Consider the following 12,462-nt stretch of genomic DNA (forward strand, 5'->3'; position numbering starts at 1 on the left):
TCTCTGAGTCTAGATCGAAGCATTTATGTGCCTAGAATGCATGTGTTCTGATTCTTTGTTATTTAACTCAATTTTAATCGTAATACGAAACGATGCACTAGCACCATAGTCACCGCTAGGTTTTTATGTACCTACATGTTGATGGTTTTCGACCTGCCAACATGTAAGGGAATCTCCTGGGTAAGAATTTTGAATTAGACCTCAGATTGTTTGGTGTAGGAGTCCCAGCAGTGGGTCGCATGGTAATGCCTTGACTGTGATTTCGCATAGAGGTAAGTAAAATTTATGTGTTGGTAGCAGTAAGACAAGGAAGGTGCATGAAAGGTTCTAACACAATGAGGGTGAGGTGAGTGCATCCCTTGGAAACCTGTGATAGAACTTGGCTTGGAAGGGAACACATGAGAATACATACATGACAACATGGAAGGCAAGTTAGCGAGCAATCCAAAGTGATGGTTAAACCAACAACACATTTCGAAAAGATTCATACAGACTTACACAACATAGTCTATACATGCATGCGTAAGAAAGAAAATACATATATCATTTAGAGTAAACCAGATAGCATAGAATACAATACAACATATGCATGAAATGTGTTGGCTCTTTTTATATTAAGAAATGTAAGTTCTAGTCATACAATACATCCATGTCCATCAACTAGTTCAAATAGTGGAACGTTACAACCACAATCGCCTACTCCACCAAAGAGATGTACTTTCTCTTCATAGTTGAGAAGCCAAGGCTTGTTACAATACTATCCAGGCTCTCTCCAAGATAGTATTATCGGAAGCTTCGACGACCAAAAGCCTTTATAATGAGTTATGAGGTTATATTTATAGTAAAGGGTGGAGTGACCCTTGACATTCCCATTTGTGATAGTTCATCTATCCTCATGACTCTTCATCTACTCTATGAAAGTTACATCCAACTATTGACACTTGAACTTCCACTTGCCATGAAGTTAAATTACAATGCACATGTGCTTAAGTGAGACAAAATGGCTTGAGCAAGCCATGCAAGACATCACTGGCACTCGGTCCATTGTGGTCAGACCAAGTCTTTGACATGCTTATGATGGTGAAGGTTGTGAGTTGATGCCAAGCTTGGTCATCCATGATGGTGTGCATGCACCGCACGGTGATCTTGGTGAAGCAAACTCCTGCCTCCATTGCACCTAGGTGCATTGGTGTGGCTCCTTCATCCAACTCATCTGCTAGAATGCACATGGTCTTCTTGGTGCAACCGAACCAGAAATGCATTGATGCATAGTCTCTATGTTGATCATCTAGTGTGTGGCAGTGGTCATGCACATCAATTGTCAACTACATGCTCAGCTCGAGTCAGAATTTCTTCTTTTCTTCACCTTGGTGAGTGTGCTGAACAGGTTGGATCGCATGCATGCACACAATGACATGCATGTTGCTAAATCCCTTGCATGCGATCAACAACACTCCTCACCATGTCTACTCCGTGCCAGCTGCTAGGATTGATCTATAACTTGTATGGGCATAGCTTCATCTGTGAGTGCATGTTGCGCCCCCTACTATTCATGTTCCTAATGCAACTCATTCGCTTGTATGTGCATCTCATGTTCTTCCTTGAGTTGCTACTTCCGCACATGCAACTGCTTCTTTGCTCCATTCTCTGCCTTCGCACGATCGCGCTGTCACCTCATAGCTTGAGTCTCCAAAGTTTCTTTCATCATCAGTGGATTTGATTGGGAGCAACTTTCTTCCCCCTCCATGTTTTCAAAAACCTTCCTCTTTCATTCATTACATCCAATATGCTTCCTTCAACTGTTGTTCATGGTGCTGCTCACTGTGATGCTTCTACCGTCATATCTTGATGTCCTTGTCCATGAGCAACATGATGTCTTCCTGAGTAGGCAAGCTCACAGACCCTTGATCGACTGCATCCCCAAGTGTGCTATGAAAAGTGTCTTTGACTTTGCTCTCCTGGAAATGATTGTACCTATGCGGCTGAGAGGTAGATGAACACCTGTGATACCTGGAGACATGCAAACACTCATCGCAAGAAATATCCCAGTTGAAAATCTAAATGAAATTGAGAGATAACTTGCAACATAACTGTGTGACTGATCATGAATGTCGCGTAATTTCCACTAAAAGGTCAGGAGACTGGCTGCCAAGACTGCAGAGGCTGACTGATTGCTGGAATTGCAAAATGCATAGTCCAGTCTGGCTACTGACTACTGGAATTATGCAATGCGCAATCTGAGCTAGCAATGGTTTCAGGCTTAGTGAGTGCATTGCGTAATGTTCTAGGCCAATAGTCATTGTCCCTCAGAATTGCGCAATGCAATACTAGAGGATAGTCACAGGGCAGAAATGTGGATTTCCTGAGAGGAGGACATAGCCTTCCCTCTCAAGATTGCGCAATGCTGTCTTGGTGAGCTAGAGTCTGGGGCAAGGCTTCCCAAACTCACCGACGGGGAACTAAACGTGAATGTGAAAGTGAATGCATCACGATAGTTAGTGTAAGCATAAGAGTAAGATCGTGCATGCAAATGGAAAGTGACATATTTAGGAAATGAAACAACATGCATGTGAGTGAGGTGAGTCGCCAAATTGGTGACCGTTCATGAAACATAGTTTCATGCATGCGACAGCCGTGAGATGTTAATGAAAACTAAAAATAATCTTGTACAAGCTAGTATGTATCAGAAAGATAGCAAGCACTCACTAAAATCAAGCAAGAAATGTTCGTATAAAGCGAAACACAAAAAGTGCTAGAAATACAACACAAGACATGGAAAGCAGGCTTACCCCAAAACTGTAGAGCTGAATGTCCCGACAACTCCTAGATGCGATGTGGGATGTTAGAGCTACAAGGTTGATGTGTGGAATGAGCTCCGTAGCACCTGATTAATGAGTTTTGATAAAATTGAGGTTGTGACATGCATGCCACAAATCTAGGGAAAGCGACACTTAGTGGGAGGTTTCTGAAATGATCCTTGCATGTAACCTCCAACTGCCAAAATTAGAACCCTGAAATAAGGGATTTTTTTCCATGCTGCCTCGGGAGAACTAGCTGATACATGCAATTCTATTTTCCATGATCCTGGAGGGAACTGTTAACCTTGCTGGCAAAAAGTTGACAAATGGATCCATATAGGCTCTTAGAGTCTCCAAAGTTGCTTAAAATCATGCCAGTGATTAATTTATGCTCTTGAAATCTTCAATTTTTGCTTAAAGACCATCCAATGATCAAGATCCACACAAGAGCAAAGCCATTGGAAGGGAAAAAATCCACTATCGGGAGGCTAAAATAGTTCAAAACCTTCAAAAACCATTGTTGTAGGCTTAAGACCCAAGAATGCACAGCTACCATTAGATCCGGCTGATCAACAGCCCAGATCTAAGTGGCTAAATCACAAATCGGTGGTCGCAGGCAGTGGAAATCGGTGTTGGACACCGTCGATGAGCAATCGCCAATGATCAGATTGGTGGGTTGCAATCGATGGAGGCGAGTCTGTGTTATCGGCATGGACCAGGGGGAAGTTGCGACTTGTTGGGTTGTGTTATATTCTTTCCACAACTAGCCCATGTAGTTAACAGAGGGTTAGAGGGGGGGGGGTCACAGGGGGTTTGAGGGGTACTCGTAACCCCACTTTATGGGGTCTGGAGCAGCGCCCCGGAAAATTTTGGTTTTGAGCTTATGTTAGGTTGGGTAGACCCACCTATGGTTTTGCGCATGATTTTCGCACATGTCTTTTGGACACGATGGTTTTTGGTCCATGGTTTTGGATGCAATGGATTTCGGTCCATGGTATTGGATGCTTCGGCATGTATAAATATGTATTGCAACATTGGAAGGAACATAATGAAAAATCAAGCTAGTAGTCCTGGTTTTGGGATCCAGGGGAAAATCTTTATGTATATGTGTTATGCTCTCGCATTGTTTATTTTCTGTGTTTTAGAATTAATATGCAGGTAATTTTTGTATGGGGTTAAACCTACATTTGGGATCAGAGCAGTTTTGGCTTCAAGGCGACGCCTTTGTTGCTGAGGGGTTTCGCTCGGGCCTATGGTAGACCCTGTTCAGTGGGAGATCTGTGAGATCGATTGGAGTGGTGAAAGAAGATGGTGAGCAGTGGAAAGATAGAGATCGAGAAATTTAATGGTCAGAGTTTTGAGTTGTGGAAGCTCAATATGGAGGATCTGCTGGTGGATAAAGATCAATGGATTGTAGTAGATCTGGGTACTAAACCAATGGGAGTTTCTGATGAAGAATGGAAAAAGTTGGATTGGAAGGCAAAGAGCACAATACGATTGTGTGTCTCAGACTCAATATTTCTAAATGTATCAGGGGAAGCTACGACAAAGGCTTTATGGGACAAGTTAGGGACTTTGTACCAATCTAAGTCTTTAGTGAATAAACTGTTCCTATAGAAAAAGCTGTATAACCTGAGGATGAAAGATGGAGACTCGGTGACAGAGCATCTGAATGCATTTAATACTGTGGTAAGTCAGTTAGCATCTGTTGACATTAAAATTTCAGATGAAGATAAGTGTATCAGTTTGTTGTGTTCTCTACCAGATTCGTGGGATAGTCTAGTTATTGCAATAGGTAGAAATGCAACTGCCTTACAGTTTGATGAAATAGTCTCATCCTTGCTGACGAAGGAGATGAGACAGAAAAATATGGAGAGCCAGAATGGTGATGCCTTATCTGTATGAGGATATTCCCAGAACATAAATAAAAATAAGTCATCGAGTGGGAGATCTAAATCTAGAGGGAGATCTAAATCTCCACGAAAACTTACAAAGGTGGTGTGCTAGAAACGTGGAAAGGAAGGGCACTACAAAAGGGACTATAAATATAAAGCTCCTAACAAAGGAAAGGGATCTGATGATGCTCCTTCTGCAGAGGTGAAAACCACCTTAGATGAAGGTGGAGATGTCTACTTGGCTTCTTTAAGTACACATGTAGATCATGAGGCATGGTTGATTGACTCAGGTGCATCCTTTCACTTCACTCCCCATAGAGAGTGGTTCTATGAGTATGAGAAATATGATGGTGGTGATATCTTCTTGGGGGATGATAGGAAGGCTAGAATCATTGGTCGCAGAAAAGTAAAATTGAAGTTGCAAGGTGGAAGGGTTAGAACACTTTCGGGTGTTCTAGAGGGAGATCTAAATCTCCACGAAAACTTATAAAGGTGTTGTGCTAGAAATGTGGAAAGGAAGGGAACTACAAAAGGGACTGTAAATATAAAGCTCCTAACAAAGGAAAAGGATCTGATGATGCTCCTTTTGCAGAGGTGAAAACCACCTCAGATGAAGGTGGAGACGTCTACTTGGCTTCATCAAGTACACATGTAGATCATGAGGCATGGTTGATTGATTCAGGTGCATCCTTTCACTTCACTCCCCATAGAGAGTGGTTCTGTGAGTATGAGAAATGTGATGGTGGTGATATCTTCTTGGGGGATGATAGGAAGGCTAGAATCGCTGGTCGCAAAAAAGTACGATTGAAGTTGCAAGGTGGAAGGGTTAGAACACTTTCGGGTGTTCTACATATTCCTGCATTGGCCAGAAATCTGATTCTATAACCAAGCTAGATGATGCAGGTGTAAAATAGTGTTCAACAAGGATACCTGCAAGATGGTTAGGGGAGCACTGGTATTGGTGCGGGGAGTTCGGATTGGAACTCTATACAAGCTGCAAGGTAGCACAGTTGTTGATGGGTGCAACAGTTCTGTGGTTCCTGAAAGTGGAGCACAAAATCTAGTGGTCTCTAAAGGGAAGACCATGTTGTGGCATCAAAGGCTTGGACATATTGGAGAGAAGGGCCTTCGAATACTTCATGGTAAAGGTATGGTAGAAGGTGTGAGTAATAGCTCTCTGGATTTTGATTTCTGTGAAAATTGTGTATACGGGAAGCAAAATCGAGTGGGTTTTCCCTCTGGTGGTAAAAGGGAGAAACAGATATTAGAGCTTGTGCACAGTGATGTGTTTGGACCTGTGAAGGGTCCATCACTAGGTTATTCTATGTACTATGTATCATTTATAGATGACTTCTCAAGGAATACATGGATATATTTCCTTAAGAAGAAATCTGAAGTCTTTGACATGTTTAAAGAATTTAAGGCTCTCATGGAAAACTAGACAGAGAAGAAGATAAAGTTGTTGAGGATAGATAACGGTGGAGAGTTTTACAGTAAGGAATTTGAAGAATTCTGTAAGAAGTTTGGTATAGCACAGCAGAAGACTACTCCATATACACCTCAGCAAAATGGAGTTACAGAAAGAATGAAAAAGACGTTGATGGAAAGGGTAAGAAGCATGCTCAGTGGTGTCAGCTTAGGATAGGAATTCTGGGCAGAGGCGGTGGAGAAAACATGTTACCTGCTCAATAGATCACGTTCATCAGCGTTAGAGGATAAGACTCCACAAGAGGGATGTACTGGTAAGAAACCCTCTGTTTCACATCTGAGGATATTTGGATGTGATGGATATGTACATGTTCCAAAGGAGAAAAGAACCAAGTTGGATAGTAAATCTGAAAATTGCATCTTTATTGGGTATAAGGATGGTTTAAACAGTTATAGGCCTTCGAACCCAGTAACAAGGAAGGTTGTGTACAGCTGAGATTTGGTGTTCAAAAAGGTGAAATATGTTATTAAACATGAAGTCCAACCAAAGGAACCTGAGAATACAGAGTTTGAGCTAAAGGAGAAAAAATGAGACTCTAAAGCAGAGGAGGAATCAGAAGATGAAGAGCCACAAACTCCAGCTATGAGAAGATCAGTTCAAGAAAGAAGGCAGCAAGAAAGGTATAGTCCATCTGCTTTCTATTTAAATTTTTCTTTGTCTGTTACTAGTGATGATCCCAGAACTATGAAGGAAGCAGTGGATTCAGAGGATGGAAAAATTTGGAAAGAGGCCATGGTTGATGAAATGGCATCTTTGCACAAAAATGAGGCTTGGGATTTGGTGGAGTTGCCATATGGAAGGAAACCAATTGACAACAAAGGGGTGTTCAAAAAGCAGACAAATGTAGAAGGAAAAGTGGAGAAATACAAAGCTCGGTTGCTAGCAAAATGTTATTCCCAGGTGCTGGGAATTGATTTTGGTGATATTTTTTCTCTTGTTGCCAAGGTAACTTCTATTAGATTACTTTTGTCTGTTGTTGCTGCTTTTGATTTTGAGGTAGAACAGATGGATGTGAAGACATCGTTTCTTCATGGGGATCTAGAAGAGGAAATCTACATAAAGCAACTTGAAGGCTTTGCAGTGAAGGGTAAGAAAGAACTGGTATGAAAGTTAAAGAAGTCTCCGTATGGGTTAAAATAGTCACCAAGAATGTGGTATCATAAATTTGATACATTTATACGGGGATTTGGCTTCACCATAAGCAAAGCAGATAACTATGTGTATTTTAAATTAATTGGTGATCGTTGTTATTTATCTGGTCTTGTATGTGGATGATATGTTGTTGGTTGGAAATGACAAAGAAATTATGTGGGATTTGAAGACCCAATTGTCCTCCAAATTCGACATGAAAGATCTTGGTGTTGCAAACTATATTTTGGGAAACGAAATTAAAAGAGATCAAGCAAAGAGGAAGCTCTAGTTAAACCAGAGGAAGTATGTCGAGATAATACTGCAGAGGTTTAATATGCAAGATAGTAAACTGGTGAAGGTTCCTATTCTTATAGTTGTGAGGTTATCTGCTGAATAGTGTCCCAAGACACAAGAAGAGGAAGAGGACATGTCCCGTGTTCCATATGCAAGTGCAGTCGGTAGCTTGATGTATACAATGGTCTGTACTAGAGCAGACATTGAACATGCAGTGGGAGTATTGAGCAGGTTTATGTCAAAACTAGGGAAGGAGCACTAGACAGCAGTGAAACAGGTTCTCAGTTATTTGAGTGGCACTAATGATTATGTTCTGTGCTACCAAGGAAGACCAGGATTGGATAGGGTTTTGGATATCCGTGGCTTTGTTGATGTAGACTCGGCTGGATATTTGGATTAGAGAAGATCTACAAGTGGGTGTGTGTTTAACCTATTCAGAGGTGCAGTTAGTTGGATGAGTAAGAAACAATCTGTACTGGCACTATCCACTACAGAGGCAGAATACATGACAACCGCTCATGCAAGCAACGAAGCAGTTTGGTTGCAGAGATTGTGTTCAAGTATGGGGTTAGTACAGGAAGCTATAAGGATAGAGCATGACAGCCAAAGTGCAATTTTCTTGGCAAAGAACCCTACATATCATTCAAAGACAAAGCACATTGATGTTCAGTATCACTTTGTGAGGGATATGATAGAAGACAAAAAGGTGTTGTTGGTAAAGGTGGACACTTTAAAGAATACTGCAGATGCATTAACAAAATCTGTGAGCTCTGAGAAGTTCTCTTGGTGTAGAGAAACAATGGGAGTTGCAGGGCTGGTTAAATGATTAAGCTCTCTTGTGGCCCCCTGTGGAAAGAAAACAAGAAGTGGGAGAATGTTGGGTTGTGTTATATTCTTTCCATGACTAGCCCACGTAGTTAATCATGGGTTAGAGGGGGGGGGGGTCATAGGGGATTTGAGGGGTACCCGTAACCCCACTTTATGGGGTCTATGGGAGCACCCCAGAAAATTTTGATTTTGGATCCTATGTTAGGTTGGGCGGACCCACCTATGGTTTTGTGCATGATTTTTGCACATGTCTTTTGGATGCGATGGTTTTTGGTCCGTGGTTTTGGATGTGATGGTTTTCGGTCCATGGTATTGGATGCTTGAGCATGTATAAATATGTATTGTAACATTGAAAGGAACATAATGAAGAATCAAGCTGGTAGTCCCGATTTTGGGATCCAGGGGAAAATCTCTGTGTATATGAGTTATGCTCTCGCATTGTTTATTTTCTGTGTTTTAGAATTCGTATGCAGGTAATTTCTGTATGGGGTTAAAACCTACATGACTGTGATCAGCAATTGAACGTAGACCGTCAATCATGCGCATAGATCGATGGCCCACGTTACATCGTCAGATCACTATCAGTGGAAACCAAGGGGCATAGCCTTTACACACATATGGATGCGACTTGAGATAGCGATTAAACTTGTACTAGATGGGATTCGCAACGATATTGCATAGTTTTTCAAGTCTGCCAAAGGCCGTTTTCAATGCATTTTTAATCGATTTTCGTTGTTTCAATGAAATACAAAGGAGCCTTGGCCAGCACTGATAGCGATGAAGCCTTGACACAAAAGGGTTCGGGAAGTGAAATATATATATTTTGAAGTCCGTTGAAGGCAATTTTTCATGTTTTCCAGTGTTTTTCATGAATTGCCAAATACAAAGGGAACTGAGGGAATCGACCAACTGCGATATGTGACAATAACCCCCAGGGTGAACCCGATAAAGGAATTAATCATTTTTTAGGACTGTTGAAGTCCGAAAAGGATAGAGAGGGACAGGATCTCTCAGTGTTGCTGTGTGTTCTGTTTAAAACAAAAATATTCATTATTTTCAACAGAGGTTCACAATAGGGCAGCACTGTTCTATTTTAATAGAAAGCATGCATTGTTAAACCATTGAAAGGGCCACAGCATGCGCAGCTTCTCCCCAAACTGACATAGAGGCCAAGAAGTAGCACAACACATCAATAGCTCAGCACAACTCATCAAAACAAACATTATGGGGCATCTCTGGCAGGAGAGAGCTCCCAAAAAGTCTAGCAATCTATCCAAAATATCTGAATACGGTTATTCCGCTGTTAGAAGGAGAAAACCTCTGAGCAATGCTTACCTATTGAGGGAATCAATCTGTTAACAAGAAAGATCAGACAGATCAAGACTCCGAGCCTCTTAGAGCTCAGGAGGATTGTAAAGAAGCTATAAATAGCTGAAAGTAAGATGTAATACGGGTTCAACTCCTGGAGACTAATGAGACTTTGGTACTCAAGCTTCTCATCTTCATTCATTGGTAGTACAAGCTTCTTTTACTATTATATGTTCAATGCTCATTTTCTCTTCTGTTCTAAGCTTGCACTTGAACAGGTTTTTCATGTTTCTTTTATGTCTAATGCCAGATAACTATCATCTTATCTCTACGTTGATGAATTATATTTGCAAGCTTCTTTACTGCTTGTAGCTAGCCATTCATATGTGGTCATATATGCATCTACTAATACAGTCAGTGTTCTCTTTTGTTGCCTGTAGCTAACCATTCATTTATGTTTATGTATGCATCTGTCGGTATGGTCAGTATTCTCCATCCATTCATTGAATCTACAATTATCAAGAATTAGTGGTCTAAAGCCTTGTAAGCTGAGGGTGTTTATGCATATCTTGAGTAAAACATAGTTGAAATGGTTTTCTGGCTTGATCCAAACCATCATTTATTCCAATAGTTCAGAGAACAATATTGAAGATTATATGTTACCAGGCATCTCCAAGCTGTAACCTAAGAGATTTTCCTGGAATGATAACATAATTGGCGCCATTGCCGAGGAAAGGAAACTGAAGCTTAGCTTCCCTGGGAAATGACATAGATCCAGCTTTGATGATAGACAAAGTCTGGGCACTTGTTTGGTTGTAATCATCTATCTGGCGACTATACTGGAGATTGAACCTCTTGTCGACTCCACTTCATAGTTATGGCTCAGTTTGTAAAGCATACTTGGAGAAATCCTAAAAAGCTACAAGCTGACCCAATACCTAAACCTGAAAAATCATAAAAGAAAGAAAGCTATCACAGAAAGAAGCATCAGGAATCTTCTATATCTCTTTAAGAAAGGCTTGTAATAGAAAACATGCATGTTGAGAGTGTAGCATCTAATACTAGCAGCGAAGAAAAACTCTCAGAGATTCATAAAGCTCCTTATTCTTTAGGTTCTCCTTTTGTTGTAAGCCCAATGGAAACCTCACCTCCTATCCATCATACTCCTGTAGTCCTATCAGTCACTCCTTAGCCCTCTATCACTCAGACTGTCAGTACTCTTTTAGCCGCCACGGCTATGGCAGGTCCACAAGCACCTACCAAAATGGAAAGAATCATAGCTGCTAGGTGTGGACCTCTAATACTACCCACTCCTTTGAATTCCATGCCTACTGGAGAATATCAGAAATATAGGCCTAAGTTCACTAGGACAGAAGGTGTTACTGCTGAAGAACATCTTGAGTCATTCTATAGTTATGTTGATAACTTGGACATTAGTGAAGATGATGTGTGGATGAGAGTCTTTGTCTAAAGCTTAGATGGAGAGGCTAGAAAATGGTTCAGAGAACCAACCCCCAGATATATAGCAGATATTGAAGCTTTAGACGATGCATTCCTAAAGCATTGGGGGGGTAAAAAGGACCTCCTCTACTACCACACTGAGTTTGGAAAATTAAAGAGAGAAAATGGTGAGTTGTTTTCTGATTTCAATAAGAGATTTAACCGTATGTACAGCAAGATACCAGCTGAAGTAAAACCCACTACTACTGTTATCGGGAAATCTAGTGTCTATGCAGAGCTGCTAGTCCCACTAAGGCTAGTAGCTACCTTAGAAACAAACAAACTAAAACCACTTTTGTTTTCCTTTATGAGAAATAGATAAGAGGGTAATAAAGGAGAACAACCTTTGTCTTGTGCTTGGTTCCTTGCTTGATTCCTCTCCCTTCTGATAGATCTTTGCCACTCGCTTCCTCTTCCACCCAGCTTCAAAGGGCGCCTGTAGAATCAAAGCAGCATAACACTATCCAAGAACATAGATCTACTATCATAAACAATATAGGACCATATATATATTGACCACACAAATGTATATATCATCAATCATACAAGAATGTGGAGGAAAACTTGAATAGCTTTATTAATAATCAAGAATAACAAAGAGGGTTACAACCAATTGTTCTTACCCAACATCATCCTCTCAGCAAGAAATCCCTTCTTCACCTCATGAAAAGCTTAGATCACCCAACACTATGATGTTGCACCAAGAAACCAGCAGCACTTCCTTACAAGATACAAAATTCCAGCCCCCAACCTCTGGATCTCTAGGATGAGAGATCTATATATATATAGATATTTGTAGAGGTGTGAGTTAGCTCTGGGTTTTTGATTAGTGTCTTCTCTCTGATAGTTCTTGGTTCCACTTGGAGATTTCATTGATCTCTTACTCATCCTTGGGCGATTCTGAGAGGCAAGTGTCACAGGAGAAGTTTCTGGAAGATTCCATGATCATCCGCCTCACAAACTGTGTCTGCCACTTGTCTATTCTCATCCATCACACCCTATAGAAGGACTTTTCAGTATGCATCACACCTCCTGTGTGCATTTAGGTGCGATGCATCTCACCCTCAGCACTGAGTAATCAGTATGGTCCAGTTTTTACCATTTTTGAGTAGTTTTTCATGGAGAACTTCTGGGAGATGATGTAATCAGCTGACCTTGTTTCTTTAGAGTGTTAAGCAACACTTTTAGGGACTTAGGAGCCTTGGTTTATGGACATATA

The sequence above is a fragment of the Pinus tabuliformis genome, chromosome 6, assembly GCF_031772625.1.
Source record: "Pinus tabuliformis cultivar Carrire ecotype Pingquan chromosome 6, CPIR1, whole genome shotgun sequence".
NCBI lineage: Eukaryota > Viridiplantae > Streptophyta > Pinopsida > Pinales > Pinaceae > Pinus > Pinus tabuliformis.